Genomic DNA, 18,971 nt, shown 5'->3' with positions numbered 1-18,971 from the left:
TACTTATACCGCAATTTTTAAATACAAAAGTTTACAATCATTGTCTCATCTGTCGGTGTTATAACGAGCGCACTAACTGAGGCATTAAAATTATAATCGTTATTAAATGATTATTTAATTTTGATTTAGTAGTACAAATTTTTTCGTTAAAGTAATGCTTATACGAGTTAGAACAAAGTACCTATGCTTAATATATAATACATAGTAAAGAGTTTAACTAATTTGTATACACCTCGCCTTTTAATGAGGCTGCGTATTCTGTAATGACGTTTGACCGTCAAAATCTGTAACATTATCGTTGTACAAAGGGAAAATGGCTTGCCGCAGTCCGCAATCCTTTGACATTCATTCTCATCACTTCACCACAACATAAATTAGGCCCAGCGTCTAAATTGTTCAGGTAGCAACATTTTATCTGCTATATATTTAATTTAACTTCTGTTATTTTACCTGCTAATATTTATTATGTTGGGATTTTTTAAGTTTTTCGTTTAATGAATGACGGTAAAAGTTTTATCTTAATTCTTATGTTTTTATTTAAAAAAATATGAAGAGCAATATTTTTAAACTTTACAATTTATAAATTTGTCTTCATTGCTTTTTAAATTTTAACATGATACAAATATTTTTATTTGAAACTGTCATAATTTGGTCTTAACCGAGTCGTATTAAGACAAAATGTGCCTAAGTAGAAAATATTTGTTTCGAATGCACAAAAGCGTAAAGAGCATCCGTGTTGATCACGTTTGTAATACATAATGACGTAGCACCGCGATGCTGCATAATGTCCTGAATCTCTTTATGTCACAAAAGGACCGCTTTTCGCAGTGTCTAACGCCAGTAAATACGCCTACAAATATTTATCGGTATAGCAAATTGAACAATTTTTATAAGTATACTATCTGCTTAAATATAAATAAAAATGAATATTTGTATAAACCATTTATTTAATTATTATGAAACATTGATGAGCTGCATATCCAAATTTTCCAGACCCAAAATTTTATCATTTAAAATGTTTTGCTTCAATATCAACCTTTTATTTAAAACCTACCCGTCCAAATCTGGAAACCGGAATTATTAAATGATTACATTAGATGTTGAACAAATCAAAATTTATTTAACAAACAATTGAAAATTATTTATCAAGTATATGATCAATGGTAAAGATTTTTAAAGGAATTTCTCGAACAAAAAGGTACTTTTTAAGTTAGGTAATGCTTTCTTTAATGTAGCCGAGAATACTAAAAACACTGCATAAGTTTAATATCTACGTAAAAATTGCTTCCGTACGTAAATCAGCTTAATATTATAAACCCTGTTATTATCTCGATATATTAAACAAGTAATTTGTTTCGTTGGTGTAGTGGCTAAATTGTACGGCTGCAGATCCGGTATCTCGGATCGATTACAATAACAGGCAGTTAAATTATCGGACCCTAATATATACCATAAATTAGATCACCAGGTTTCACGCCTGATCATGTAGGTCGTGTACTTCCGTAGATATCCACCTCATAGAAATATGAGAGGGAGGTAATCAGTAATACGTTGGTCGCTGTGCACTTTGCCTCTGTTATTTTGATTTTATTATATTTTTAGTTATTTATATATAAGCCTTAAATACAATCATTTATGATATCTAATACTGCATAAACAAAATAGTTTGAAAAAAAATCGAGAAAAAATAAGATATGCTACTATCTTGAAATAACTGACTTCTCTTCGTCTATTTTAAAGGAGACTAAGGAGAATGGCAGGCCGGAATCACATGCCGCAATATGCCACGGAGTAGGAGATTTTGTTGAATCACGTTAAATAATAATACAGAATCTCAGTCAATACCCAACATCCGAAATAACACTCCAAACGATACGTCAAACCCTTTATCGAATAGCTTTAATATTGTTGTTTAGAAGCCACGGTAGCGTAAATTGCTTTCACGGGTTCACTTTACTTTGCTAGAAAACCCCGAAATTACGGCTAAAAGTCACCAAAATGACACTATGAAAACCGCTGTCATACCCTTATCTGGAGTTCTATTATATCAAGAATATAATACAAGCAAGAATTCAAACCCTTTCAGTCAATGATAAAAGTATATTGATAGTAAGTTACGCATATAATTATCCTAATACATATTTAACTAATGAAGTACTAAAAAATTACCCATCAAATTATATAAAAAACAATTAAATTCACTTACTGGGCTTTTTGCAAGCCCATATGGGTGTGTACCATCCACCGAGATACTCTACCGCTGTGTTTTGGTTTGGAGGGTAAGTGAACAGTGTAACTACACAAGGGACATTACATCTTAGTTACCAAAGTTGGAGGCGCATTGGCGAGATAAAGTATGGTTAATATTTCTTACAATGCCACTGTCTACGAAATGATGGTGACAACATAAATACTGACGGTACGTCAGGTACCTGACGGTACCTGACGGTAAGTCAGGTAGGCCATTTTCCCGTCCAACGACGTATATTAACAAAAAAACTAAAGAGAATAATATGTCAAAAGGGAGAAACATAATTTGAAGTTTTATGTTTCAATAAATATTGAGATTAATTTCATCAATCACATCGTAACGAACACATAATTACGACATTTTGTATTTTCAAGAAGAAAACATATAATCGTTACTTGACGAATAATATATTAATTAAACCATTCAACGAAGTGATAAATACTTTAATTGTTCTGTTTCAAATTGAAAGGGTAATATATATAGGGTATACAAAGAACAATTAACATATTTATGTGAACAACCCTTATTAAAACTGTCTAATAATTTCAACTCGCTGACACCTTGTGTAACGTAGACAGTAAATTTATTAAAGGAGATCATAAAAATTAATTACAACAATTTAAATATATTATGATATAATTATGTACATGATTTTTTTAAGTGTAAGTATGCTATAATCATTATCAATGGATATTCTATACAAAATTCTTTGCTACCCAAATTGCTCAGGTTCGGTAAAATGGGTCAAGATGATAAACCTGAGTAATATGCAAAAAATAATTTTGTTATTATAATAATATACGCATTAATAGCATCATAAATCTATACATATATTAAAATTGGAGTGTCTGTTTGCTTTTTGCTCAATGCATATGTACACACACATACACGGTACATATACCAAAATAACATTTTTTACCATTTTTGTCTGTCTATCTGTCTGTTTGTTCCGGCTAAGATCTGGAACGACTGGACCGATTTTGACGAGACTTTCACTGACGGAGATCAATGAGGAGTAACTTAGCCTACAATAATTTTGTTTTGTTAAATTCAAACGTACATAACATCTCAATTCCCAAGGTTGGTGGCATATTGGCGATGTAAGGAATAGTTAATATTTCTTACAGCGTCATTGTCTATGGGTGATGGTGAACACTTACCATCAGGTGGCCCATATGTTCGTCCGCCAATCTATACCATAAAAAAAGTAAAATTATATTCTAAGTGTCACAATTAATTAAAGAAGAACACAGTATGCACTAAAAGAAAACAATTAACCTAATATGAAAATTATTTAAATCTTAATTAAAAGGTAATAAAAAAAAAACTTTGTAATAAATATATATATGAGATATATTTTCATTTCTGTATTTGATTGTTTTTTTGTATTTTGTCTTAAAACACCTTGATTTCGTAGCTACATTGTATATGTATGTACATTAGATTGTTATTAAATGATATTGGTTGTGAAATTATGTTATGTCACAACTTATTTACTAGCGATGTCACAAATAGGCGTTGTCCTTTGGTAGCTTTAGACACTCAATAATTAATAGTTAATCAATACACACAGTTGATCAATCAATTATTCTAAGAATCGATTGAGCGTCCTGTAACTCAGTGCTTCTAAAACAGAGGGTTGCAACCATAGTCTTAGCCAATGTTTTGATTAGTATAGTAGTATAGTAAATATAAATGTCTGGAAGTAAATAATGTGTCATGTATTTATTGGCTGGGAATATAGTACTTCGTTCAATAATATAATTTAATTTGTTTTCGTCAGCGAATTCAGCCGAATAACTTACACGGCTGTATAATTATAAGAATATTTAATAACAAGCTCTTCTTAACTGGCAACTCTGAATTATTCTTAGATTAAAGAAATGCGTAAAATTGTGGACAGTTTATTTTGGTTTAGAATTAAAACTGCAAGTTTTTATTAAAAACGTACGTATACTTAATCGCTTATAAATTGATATTTAGTGTGTCCACACTAAATTAATGAAAATTTTAAGAAACATATATTCATATTTGAATCATATGTCTTATATATTAATCATGTGAGACCCAGTGATTTTGGGCCGATAGCTACATGTAAAAATATTAATTTATGGTCTTAATTTGAAGAGCTCTAGCCGTAACTGCACAAAAAATTAAGGAGGATTCTTGATTGCAATTTAATTACAAATAATTTTGGAGACCAAAACCAAGTTACTGGCTGGTAGAGATCAGGCTTTGTAAAAAAATGTAAAACGTGCGAATAGACATTGTCAGTTTACAATTAAATTAAATCAAAACAAAACCTGTAATGTTTTAAGGAATTCCTAAAAATCTGTTGAATTAACGCGAAGTTTCGCAGGCAACCCACTAGTACAGAATAAATCTGGTAACTGTAGAGCCCATTACGATAACTTTAAAATAGGCAGTTAAAAACTTTACAACACACGTTTAGAAGCCCTGCTTTTACAAACACTCTCACAGTTTGTCGAACATTCACTAAACACCAGCAATATGCATAAGCTTTGAGGTCTAGTGGACTTGTTCTCGTATTTTAGTTTTATCTGCGTATTATTTTAATTAAGTTCACACTATTCACTTAGAAATTTAAATATTATTTTATGTTTATTTATCTGACGTCGGAACACAGACTCGTTAATGTAGCCTGTCACAGCTACATAGGGTAACATTGAAAGTCATTGTTGGGTATTGGAACTTAACTTGAAAGTATTGAACTACACAATAACAACAAAAAGAATTGATTTAAACAAACCTGGTGTCATTATTTTTTAAATCATTTTTTCCTCTGAAGGAAAGAGGAAGCTCCTCGAGCTGAGATGGCCCAGTTGGAGGTGAGATGCCCGATTGGAAGCTGAGATGGCCCAGTGGTTAGAACGCGTGCATCTTAACCGATGATTTTGAGTTCAAGCCCAGGCAAGCACTATATGTGCTTAATTTGTGTTCATAATTCATCTCGTGCTCGGCGTGAAGGAAAACATCGTGAAGAAACCTGCATGTGTCTAATTTCATCGAAATTCTGCCACATGTGCATTCCACCAACCCGCATTGGAACAGCGTGGTGGAATATGTTCCAAACCCTCTCCTTAATGGAAGAGGAGGCCTTAGCTCAACAGTGGGAAATTTACAGGTTGTTACTTTACTTTTCTTTATTTTTTTTTTGTATTTAGATCCTCTTTTATTTATCTTGATTAGATTTTCATTTCTCAAACGCTGCCAACAAACGTCCCGGGTATTGCAGATGTCCATTTTATGCACTACATTTTTATACTTTTTCTAGCTCTTTCATCCTTTTGAAAGTTCTATAAAACACTTAACTTTTTTTTATTTATATTTCAGAGACTGCTATGTATTATATATTTGAACAGTGCTTTAAAAATAGTCAATGTATGTACAGGAAATGAGAATTATTTGATAAATAAAAAATGGTCTCAATAGTTTTTACTATAACTATAAATAGAAACATGCATAACTCGTATGACAGGCGATATCCTTATGGTGTTTGGTAACTAACCTAAGCGTACACATAACTGCAATGACGAAACACTACAAAGTCGCTTAAAACCAAAAGAACTTAACTGGGACATAAAAATTTCGCCACTGCAGTGAGTTAGTGGTAAAGTAATTGGTACAGAATTCTTACTGTGTTTTTATTTAAATAAACTCTTTTAGAATTTGAGTACTGAAAAGTATGTAAAAGTTAATGTTTCTGCTATGTTAGTAATAAATTAATGTTGGTTACAGTGGCCAGATTGCCGTGTTTCATAACATCGCAGGATAATTTTTGTAGCTATATTCATCCGTTCATATAAAAACAGCAAAAAATTTGATTAAATTAAATTATTAAATATTTAAAGCTCTTTTACTTTCTTCCCCGAAACTGACTTATCTCTACTCTATGATTACGAATATAAAAACTGTAGTTTTTGTGGAATTTCTAGTTCTAGTCTCTGTTTAGTCAATGTATATATCTGGTATTTAAACGCAGTTACGACTCACACTTTCCAGTATTCTTAAATTAACTACTTTTTTTTAATCGCCTTCACCATTTGTCTGTCTTAAATTTAATGCATATTTTATTTGCAGTAAGATATTTCAAATCAGTCATTAGATATCGTTAAGGCATCGCAATTGCTATGTTTTAATATAAAGGGGCAAGTTAGAATGTATCAGACAAACGCATAATGCAAGTACGAAATGTATAATTTCAAGTCTTCTTAAAGTCTTTTAGAAATAGATACGCTTGACATGTAATGTTGTAAATGATAAATTAAAAATATAATCTATCGGTAAGATTACGCTCAACGTATAGTGGTTGGAGATGCGCTTCTTATGCCAAAACGTGATGTCACATAAGGAAGCCGCGGCACGTCAGCGGGAAGAGTATGCCGCTGCAGACCAGCACTGCCGAAGAAGACCGGGGAATAGGAAGAAACGCACCTTCTTCTCCGGTCTAGGAATCCCCCTAGAAGTCGGAAACCCAACTATTATTTTAAATGTTTTAAGTAAGTGTTGACCAAGAATAATACACAAAATAATTATCCCTTGTTCATTGTAAGGAGATAAACCAATGATAATCTTCTTAATTATTTTTTTTAACCATAGACTATGAAATGATATATAAAAATCATTTCATTTAATTTTATTATCGCTCCATGCCTATTTTACGCATAGGTATACCACATTCTTACACACTTACAATAAGTAAGAAATAATTTATATGGCAAAATAACGTTTGCCGGGTCAGCTAGTATATATACGAGTATATTAATCCTAAAGCGGAATACACCAATATATTGCTATTTTGTAGAGGTAATAGCTGGTGAGAGGTTTGTTCGTGTTCACACAAGCCTACACAAACCCTAACACTATTAGAAAGTTCTAGTACAACTTTAGTTAATTAGTCCTTACACCACTGACCCAAAGCCCTGTACATTATACCGCTTTCATCGTTTCTTTTTTATTTATTTCCATGAAGAAATGAACATTTGATATACGAAACGATAATATTCATTATTATTATTTGGTACATAATTAACGCATTTTAAGCTTCTATGTCTAATTATGACATAAACTAAATATTCTTGCAGGTTCGTTAAGCAAAATTTAAATGCAATTATTTTATATTATAATTTATTTTGTACGCCCTATTCCTTGAAATAGAAAGCTTTTCTTGCTTTGTCAAATTACCATCTTCTAAACAAACATTTGTTTGTTGTTAAAATAAAAAGACCGTTTTAAATATTCCTAAACATCTGATCAAACGATATAAAAATTTGTACTTTTTGATTTTTTCTAATCCTGGATATTTAAAAGATTATATGTAAGTATTTTATATTAATTGTAATATGTCTTAAAATTATCTCATAATAAAAGAGTATCAAATAGAAGCATTATTAATAATTTGTAAGAATACAAAAATACGGGGCTCTGACGTCTACAATAATGTACCACTAAGTGCGCTTGTTATAAATCGCTAATCTCCGAATACATAATCCTGTATAATTTTCCACTTCTGGCCAAGCGCCTCCTCTCCCTTTGATATGAATGTTTGGAGCATATTCCACCACGGTACACCAATACGGGTTCGTGGATATACATGTGACAGAATATCATTGAAATTAGAAACATGCAGGTTTATTCTTGTTTTCGCTTGTTGGCGCTTGCCTGGTTTTGCACCCGCAATCATCGATTAAGATACACGCATTCTAACCACTGGGCTAACTTGGCTCAAATCAAGCTGTTATCATCCAATTTGATATTTTTTCTTTTATTTAATTAGATGATCCGCATTATACGTTATACACTACTAATATACATATAACATCACCCTAAGACCCACTGGGGCACTTATGAAATTTAACAGGGGTGAAACCGCGAGTAGCTATTCTTCGATATAGCTACTCGCGGAACTCAACTACTCAATTCATAACATCTCCAGACGTTCGCTATCATTGGCGTATGTGACAGAATAATATTACGAAGATGAGAGATGAGAAACATGTCAATTGTAGCTCGTGATGGATTTACTATTTTTCCCGATAAGAAGTGTCACGGTCAATAAACGATACGCCCGTTAGCTATGACAAACTCAATTGTACCCAATAGTCACCAAAAGCCGTTGTTCAGAGATCCGCCTAACTGTAGTCGGATAATTAAGAAATTAGTACGTCAAATAGCTACGTTTAAAAAGTTGTTACACATTCTTTAATCTTGTATAAAATGTATACTTAAAATAAAAATGTTAGCTAAAAAGTGAAGTATTTAAATTTCCATAATATCACCGTTCTGGAGCCAAAATACATACTTAGCATACCTCCTCCTTTTATGCCGTAATTAGAACGTTAATATCACGTTTATTTACTTTAATCTTTTACTTTTACATACTTGGACAGCGATGTAGATAAATTGAGTGAAGACTTTGTTTAATTGTCCATATTATTACTACATTCAGACGGTCACAGTCAGCATTGTTCCTATCATATTACATTTGTAATTTTAGTTACGCCTGCCAACATTTATAAAGCAAATTACATGATGTGCATTAAATTACTTTTCGCATATCCTTTATTATGTTGGTAATGCTATAAATATTAATAAAACAATTGAACATCGACAGATAGTCATCTACATTTAATTTTATTAGCACGCTAAAAATAATTAATGCGATTAAACAGTTAATTTAATTTGCAATTTGTTAGTGCTTAAACAAGGACTGCTCCTACTGCTATATTCTAAAACTGTTTATTTTTTAACTTCTAATTAATTTATGTATGTAAGATAATTTTGATGATTCTGAGGTTTTATTATAAAATAATTGACCACAAAGATTTTCATTTAATTTTAAAGAAAAGAATAATGACGCAAAAGTAAGGGTAGGGTGGAAGCTGGAAAATTTCTGTCTTATTTCATTAGAATTTAAGCCAATTATTTAAAATTTGAAATATGGCATAACAATATGTAAAAAATCTTGCTTTTTAGCTTGCTTAGATACTTACCTAAACTAAACATTATAAAAAAATTACAAAATGTTTAAAAGGACACTATATAAGAAATATTATGATCCAAAATATTCAAAATACCTTAAATATTATTTTTAAAATAATTTTTATCAGGTTTAACAGAATATATATGCAGAACCCAAAAGTAAATAATTATACATCGTGTACATGTTACAATTAAAATAATTGTATTTATTATACTTAACATTTTGCACAAACCAAAATGTTTTTGAAAGTTTTTACTTAAGATTAAGGTACACTACACATTTAAAATGACTTCACGAGATTCAAGATTTACGAGAGTCCTCTATCCTACTCAACTCTTTATTGTGCCAATGTTGTCTAGCTTAGAGCACTTACATCTAAAATTTACAACTTAAAATAAGACAATCGTACCGTGTAATGTGTGGAATACATTTTCCGTCTCAAATAAATATTCATCATCTCGATGACATGTTAAAAGCTTTATCATAAAGCAGGACTTTATGAAGTGACAATATTAACGTAAGGAGTACATGCAATTATCCCTTTTCATACTCGAAACGTGCTTAACCGTATAACAAGGGTTCGGATTTCGGTATTTGTGTAAATCCAACATCTGATCTCATCGCGAGGGAAACGAGTCCTTCGCGTCACGCTCGAGCCTACTCATACGTCAAATCCTTTGTGACTTCTTATTGAATTATTACGACTTTTAAACGAAATCGTATCGCAGCGGTTATGTACATATAGTTTATATATTATTAGTAATATATATGTATTACTTTTAAATTAATGAAATAGCTTATGTGACATAACTTTTTAAAATAATAAGTCCGTAGAAGACTTCTTAAAAAGAAACAAGAAATCTATAAATAAGATATATCACTGTGATTGAAAAGTTACAAAGTTACAAAGGGACCCTTTGTGCCTGCAAATCGATAGACTATAGGTACAAGCACAGCTATATACCGCGTATTATCAACGGATTGTTTTGAGTCAATTAAGGGCCTACGACGCTGTGTTTTCATATTACGGTACATTTAATTTATTAGAAAAATAGAATTATCATATTAACGAAGACCATCCAGAAGTCAAGTCAGATTTTTCTCACACAAGAGGATCTTCAGTTGACAGTCATTGTCAGTGAGCATTAGTTACTTATCAGTCGGTCTTTTTAGAATTCCAAGACGCATTTTATTATATATTATGTATAACAATTTTCTTTTCTTTAAATTAATGCTCACAGTGCCTCTTACAAATAATCACATAGAACGGTATCATGTGTTCAACGGAAGCAATGTAAACTAAAGCGTCGTAAAGTTGTTTAATAAATTGAACCCGATTACCGTTTGTCGAGCCTTTGGGAACTGTGCAGACGCGCGGTTTATCGAAAAGGATTTTAATATTATAAAAGGTCGTCATCAAAACGATCGAGAGCTCTTGAACCCTCCCCGAAGTATATAAGTATATATATAATATATTAAGTATATAGGTATATATAGTAATAGTATATAAGTATATATATAATATATTAAACGACAGCCCAAGTAATAGATTTTAGATTGTATTTAGAACGAGCTGGATTTTGTTTAGATACCTATATTCTTTACTGACTGGCCCAGAAGTAGGGTAATGTTTTTCGAGTTTATTGATATAATACTTATGCGATTTATTATTATTTTTTATATTTTCCGGTTAAAAATATGACTCCACTCCACTTGATGATAAGTGGAAGTGGAGTCCAAACGCGAAGACGACTGGTACGGACAGCAAGAATGAGCTGCACTAGTCACCACATACCACATCGGTTTGTTTTGATTCAATCTATAATCTTGATTAATAATAGCAAACTATATGATTAGAAAGAAGCAAAAAATGCTTAAATCGTCAACCACCTGTTCAAGTATAAAAAAGAAGTAGGTGATTATGCATTCCGAAAGTGTATGGTGTATTACAAAACAATAAAATAAAAATAAAAGATTTGATTTTTTTACTATTTTAATAATCAATAGGCGAATTTGCATAGTCCTATATATAGTATATAATAAAACTCCAGTGGCTTGGCGAATAACTGTCGTTTCTGTTGATCCTTGGTTCGAATTTCCTGTGCGACTGCCGTACCATCGGTTTATAAGAGTGACGATATAAAGAGTACACCTGTGTTTGCACTTTTGAGTACTATAATTTCTTCTGCGCAATTGACTAGACTCCGTTGTAAATGGGCGGAGTGACCGTAATCTCTCACTGTAAAATTATCATCGTTATCGAAAAGACCTCTGTGCTGTATTGAAATAAAAGTATATATGTACTATACGAAATTAATTTTTCTTTACAATAAATCAAGTTTTATTTTTGAACTGCGGAATTTTGTTGAAATGTTTAATACTAATTTCAATTAAAACTGCGCCTACTGTACGGAGAAGAGATACTTCCCTACAGGGATGGGGGAGTCTTTAAGTTTTAGGTAAAATGTTTATTTATTAATATTCATTTTATAAGCACTAATTGATCTAAATGTGTATAATTATACTATTTATATATATACAGACTGATCACAAACTATTGGTATCCTAAATAATTTCATTTATAATATAAATAAATATCACTTAACAGTTGTTTGTAGAACATAATATATGAAAACTATATGCAAACTGCATCGAATATGTACGTCAAAGGTTTGTTTATCATTACTCCTCCTGCCATTGGAATGGATTAAATGCATAAATTACTAATTACCTTCTGTTACAAACAATAGTTCACTAACAAGGCTGTTTTGACTGTCGTCTACAAGTCTACCAATCTTTAAAATACCTTTAAATCTGTCCGAGTAACCGAGTTCATCAAAAACACACGAATTATACACCAATTTAAATAATTAAAAGTTTCTAAGCTTTTACTTGATTCCCCAGTGGTATCAATCAAAAAATACCGCCAGTGAATGCTATTCACTGACGGTATTTTTCTCATCGTGTGTACACACAAACATAAGTTATATTTTCATCAGTAAAATGTCGGCAAAATTTACTATTTCTTCAAAATGTCTGCAAGAAAATTTGGGCCTAAGTTTAGATGTGCTTTCACCACTAACACTTAATAATAACCAAGTCCATAAAAACCAAGAATATAAACTTCGAACCTTCTTATAACAAAGTTTCGCCATTATTAAAGCTTTTAGCTCGTCGCCTGTGAACATGCCTTATATCTCTAAGCTCCGTATTTTAGACCATTTAACTAAAACGTAAATTGTGTCGTTCCTCACAAATGAAATGTTTTAATACTAAGTTAATGCGGAGTTATTATATTATATACATTCGATTTTATGTAGAAAAAAATAAAGATTCACCTGATGAATCAAGAAAATTGATCGCATAAATTATATGAATTTCTGTAAGTAATAAGCTTAACAACAATACTACCTAAATACTTATTTTAAGGCGACGGTTTACCCTACATAAACATACATAAATTTGATTGAATTTCAATAAAAACAGCTTATATATTTAAGTTATATATAGAGATTTTCTTCAACGCCCAGCACGAGACGGATTACCGAAATAAATAATTATTGTAAATATTAGTGGCGCTGAACGAAAATAAATTGAAATCGTGAGTTCACGAGATCTTAATCTAAGAACCGGCAATATTTGGTTTGGGGCCAATGAGATCTATCCACTGAGCCAACTCTGTTTTAAGCCACGCAACAAGTAACTCACCACATACACACAACATCTCTCAAAGGTCACTCTCGTCACAACCACAGTAATTTAGTTACTGTTAACAAATGTTTGCTCACTACTCTGTGATGCTAAACAGAGGTCGAGCTACACATTTCACACTGACCTTACCTTGTTAACTTCTAATAACCCATACCAAGATACCTGATGTTACTGACAACGTAATCACTTGAGGTAATAAATCACTGATAAACTAACAACCTCTTTAAAACAACGTTCTATAGAAAGTATTGACGAATAAAGTTTTAAAATAAGAATACACATATTACATTATTGTTCAAGTAGTTCACTTAGTAGCTACGGACCTCTCCCCCCTTTTTTTCAGGAATCAAGTCTGTTTAATTGAGTATCTATTACAACACTGAATAATAAAATTATGTGGCATAGTATTTATAGTAGGTACAATATCCATGATTTAGTTTTTTTTTAAGACATTGCCCGAATTATGTATGTGGTAATATATTAGATACCTTAGTAGTTTCTCAAACTTGTTACCTTGGGGGTAAAAACAAAACCCAGCTAATTAAGACTTTCCCTTTGTAATAAAATGTGGTTAAGCATTACACCTTCGCCTTTTAGCTTAAGATAACATTCATACTTTAGGTGCTTCATAATAAACTTTGCCTGGATTTTATAGGTATTCGTAGAGTTATGAGATATTGCTAATAACCTTTTTAAACTAATAATCTCTTAACTTCTAACTACACGAACATGTTACCACGTAAATATATTTAAGAGTCAAACAAAATAAATTTATCTTATTACTGCAATGAAATTTAACATGAGAATATTGGTAACCTTCTTTTACCTTAAATCGAACCAGGATACCATTACTTTTTTTCGAAATAAAAAATTTAAAGAATGTTAATAGCAAGTGCAATAGTATTAGATATATTTAGCGACGCACCCCAGCCTCGCACGGGTGCAATACTAACACGAAATACACTACAGAATATCTTGTACACAACTTTCTCAGATTTTTTATCATACTAGCCGAAATCCCTTCATCAAATGAAAGGAAAATTTTAGGTCTGTAATCTGTAGTAAATGACATTCTTTATTGATCTATATTAAACGCACAATGTGTTAGTTACTTAATGGGATAAGGATTTATGCTTTATTGCTTAAATCGCTTCTTAAATAATCCTTTACTTCTGGTAAAAAGTAAAGGATAAAAAATGTTTATTACAGATTATCCGTAGGTAAGAGATAATAGACATATAAGCCATATACATATACGTATAGCCATCGCTGACTTTTTTGTAAACCTTTTTAAGGTGAATGCTTCTGAAGTACATTATTTTGATCTATCTCGTAGGGTTCAGCCAACGTTTGAAATGTAAACGCAAAAAACGTGTTTACGACATCACATTAGAGACAGGAAGAGAAAAAAATATTAGTGTTTTTATAATATATTGTGCGTGTATTATATAAAAACCTTTCTCTCGAAACACTGTAATAAACGTGTTAAAATCCGTTGCGTAGGTTTAAAGATCTAAGCATACACAGGGATAGACAATCAGGGGGGCGCGGCTTTGTTTTATATAAAGTGATAAACATTTTGATTTAAAAATTAATTTATCGGGAAAAAGATCAATGAATTGGAAAATTCAAGGTGATATGTAGATATAATTTTAAAAGATTTAATATCATTAACAATGTTTGTTACTTTCAGTTCAAATCTTTTTTTTTGTTTTTTTTTTATAATAATAATATAATATATGGGACAACATCACATACATTATTCTGGTCCCAATGTAAGTAGCTGGAGCACTTGTGTTATGGAAATCAGAAGTAACGACGGTACCACAAACACCCAGACCCAAGACAACATAGAAAACTAATGGTAATCTACATCGACTCGGCCGGGAATCGAACCCGGGACGTCAGCGTGGCGTATCCATGAAAACCGGTGTACACACCACTCGACCATGGAGGTCGTCAAATCTTGCAATTTGAATTAGAACTAGACACTTTCATCATATGAAGAATTGTACTTGTATATTGATTAAATTTTGATTGAAATCTGTTGTTATGGTAAGCATGAGTTTTACAGCCAGAATTGGCTTACGATGAGTGCGTTCGTCAACGGGTAACAGTATAGAACAGACACAAAATGTATATAATTGTGACTGCCTGTTTTAAATTGCATACTGCCCGGTTACACCACGCACGGTTGCCCTGGCGCCAACACGAAATAACTTCTCAATAGTCCATGCACAGACATTATATTTTGTGTATATTCAATTGTTTTATCCCGTTCAAACCTGGGTTAACTTAACACTATGACATTTAACGAAATGCAATTGTTAAACGAATAATCTCACCAATTACAATGTTGTACAATACACAAAATGTAAGGTAGTATCATCGTCCAAAACTTTGTCCATTTATGCACGCCGCTTTTCACTTTTCACTTTTCGCCGCTGGCCAAGCATATGTGGTTTTAAGTCGGGTCGAGTCACAAGGTTTTACATACTAATGAATGATTCTAGTAAATTAAAAGACAAACGACCGAGCAACAACACACATGTCCAGTGAAAACTAAAAATTGTTTAAGTAAACTTTGTAAGTTTGTAATAAGTCAAAACAATAACTCTTTCATATTATACAATCACTACATAGTATAGAATAAAGTTGCTTTCTCTGTCCCTATATATATGAATATGTATGCTTAAATCTTTAAAACTACCCAATGGATTTTGATGCGGTTTTTTTAAATATATAGAGTGATTCGAGAAGTAGGTTTGTGTATTATAATAGATGGACAATAAGATATTATGCATCAGCATTACACCCGTGCGAAGTCGGGGCGGTCTAGTTTAAAGTAATATATAAACTTGTCGCTGTTATAATGAACTATTGAACCAAATAAAATCATGTCATGTTGATTCTATAATATGACATTGTCGTCGTGTCTACCGAGCAATCCCTGTCAAATCGTCATGGCAATTATGAACATGTGCTTGTTTCAACAAAGGCAATATACACGAGTGAATCAACGTAACGTAGCGATCTATTTGTTGATTACAAGATATTGTTTTGATATATATGAGCCTTTCGCTTAGTTTCTAACATTATCAAACAATGCTTAATATGTCCCTTCCGAGTACTTTGCTTTTATTGGTAAATACAGACATTTGTCAAATATTCTCGTCATTCATCTTTTTCGAGTAATAATAAGAGTCGAGATGGCCCAGTGGTTAGAACGCGTGCATCTTAACCGATGATTGCGGGTTCAAACCCAGGCAAGCACCGCTGTTTCATGTGCTTAATGTGTCTTTATAATTCATCTCGTGCTCAGCGGTGAAGGAAAACATCGTGAGGAAACCTGCATATGACAAATTTCATAGAAATTCAGCCACATGTGTATTCCACCAACCCGCATTGGAACAGCGTGGTGGAATATGTTCCAAACCTTCTCCTCAAAGGGAGAGGAGGCCTTTAGCCCAGCAGTGGGAATTTACAGGCTGTTGTTGTTGTTGTTGAGTAATAATAATAGGACGCCCAGTCTTTGTTTAAATACTTTATTCAGACTACACAATTTTTTATCTCAATTCCATAAGAACTGAAACGTTTGTGATATATAAATTATAAAAGCATATGTAAACAATCTCCATATTACAGTATAAGTAGCTACAACAACAACATCATCATAATCATTACACTTCTCGTAATGATTCATCATGGTGCTTTCCGCAGTAATTTACTTACCTTTATAACCTAGTAATGGTATGTTTTACCTTACTAAGAGCAGTATACGCTAACCAAAAAAAATAAATAATAGTAATAAATCTATCCTCACATCAAAACGATAGTACAAAGATATATTATGTTCCATAATTAGTAAAACTAACAATGAAGCTATACATTTTTGAATGACGGAAATAATTCCTTTACAAATGCCACCTTAAAAACAGTCGTCACTGTAAGGAATTCTGTAAACTCATTAGCATTTTACTCCTAAGCGTGATAAGGATAAAGAGCAAAAAACCGATTCAATGGAGAAAAAAGAAACACAAAGTAAATATTCGGTTCCGATAATAATAGATTCCAGCGAACATGCCTTCGTACCTTTAAATTTGCTGAGAATTTCTCAGTTATGCTCGATACGTTTTTCTTTTGTATTTTGACAATCAACAAGCCACCGACTGTCGGTGCCCTGAGGATATACTTTGTTACCTATGAAGGTAATTTAAAGAAACATTTCCTTGTTTTGCAAATTTTTAGTTTCGTTAAATAACAATTATATTATACAATTATATAATGTATAACAAAAATGATTGTATTGACTAAAGTTTAGATTTTGAAATAATATATTTGCTCGTCAGATTAAACACTATTTGAGAAAATCTGAAATTAATAGCAGTTGTTAATTTACTTTTAATTAAATAAATACTAAATTCCTTTTTTACAATACATAATATTTTTTCTAAATTTTTCATTCGTATCAAGATTATTTTATCCATCTCGTTATGTTGTTTATATAGAGTCACCTTGAGCTTAAAAAAAATCCTTATTTAATCAATCTTGAACTGAATTACTTAACATTATTGGACCTTCGGCTTCGGTTTAGGCCAAAGATTGTGGTGATAGCCGATTAATTGACTTCGGCTACGGCCAGAAATCGACCTTCAGTCGGGCACTGCCATAAACTAACCTAATTTATGCGACACCTTAAACTGCCTTTTAAAATATCTAACTTTAAATATCTATCTGCATTAAAATGCTAGGCTACATAATTTCAGCCATTTTGGGTTAAATTTTGAATGATCAATATATGTATTTGTTTATACTTTCTTTATTAGAGTAGCACCCTAATTATCAAAGTTTCACGTCCCGTTAAGGGATTAAATATCATTTTGATCCTATCTAAACAAATGTTTTTAATTGGTGAATAGGTAATCATAAAAAATAATGAAAAATGCTAAAAAATTATTATAAAAGAAAATGTTAGTAAATGATTTTTTCGAAACCGAAAACGAAGGCAAAAAAAGCCGCATAAACTAGTTGGTAATTTATAATTTGTTATTAAAATCCTGTATCATAAACACAAAATGTCACAAATTCGAAATCGAAATCATTTCTGAATTCAAAACACTTCGCAATTCAAAAATCAATTCGAATTGAGTGCAATAAAAATTTAAACGAATCGTTTGTAACAATACCGATTAAAAATAAAATCTACAGCTTTTCTATTACGTTGATTGTGAAGTTAAACTCGTAACAAATCAAAAAGTTTGAAATTTGTCAAAACGATCCCTCAAAGAATAAACGGGTTGAACTTCCTAGAATTTGAGTGATTTTATTACGTTGTGATTCTCTTAAGAGTATTACCAAACGTTTGTTTGACTGCTTGCTTTACGTTTGTACAAAGCGATGGATCTTACGCTGTACGATTTTAGACAATGCACATTGTGATGTTTTATTTATAGATGGTATTATAGATAGCAGGGTATGAAATACCTCCAAAGTAAATACTTATGTATCGATTTCAGTAATATGAAAAAATATATAGTATATATTCTAAATGCTGTTAAAATAGACAAGCTAGAAACTGATTTAATGTGTGTACAGATAAAAAACATTTAGGATTCATTGAATATAAATATTAAATCAATAAGAATAATTTAATTCACATTAATTTTTTTACGAAACCTGTTTGTTTATTTTTAAAGGACACATCTAAAAAATAATAATATTGATACAAAAATATCTGTCGGTTCGTTTACATTTTTTTATCACAGATATTTATGATCTTTAGTTCCCAGCTTATTAATGTAGGCATTTTACAATTAGAATATGCATCTAGTACATATTTGGTTCAGTTAATTTGTTTTAGTATATTATTTAAAGTATCTTTTACCATAGTATTTTTTATTTAAATTGTAAGTTAAATAATTTCGATAACGATGCTGATTGTTTTCTCGTGTTTCATTACAAGAGTGCCAAGAAGAAGGAATACTTAATGACGTACACAAAAAAAAT

Source organism: Vanessa cardui, chromosome 9, assembly GCF_905220365.1.
Source record: "Vanessa cardui chromosome 9, ilVanCard2.1, whole genome shotgun sequence".
NCBI lineage: Eukaryota > Metazoa > Arthropoda > Insecta > Lepidoptera > Nymphalidae > Vanessa > Vanessa cardui.
The sequence above is the reverse complement of the archived record's forward strand: the minus strand, read 5'-3'. Positions refer to the sequence as shown.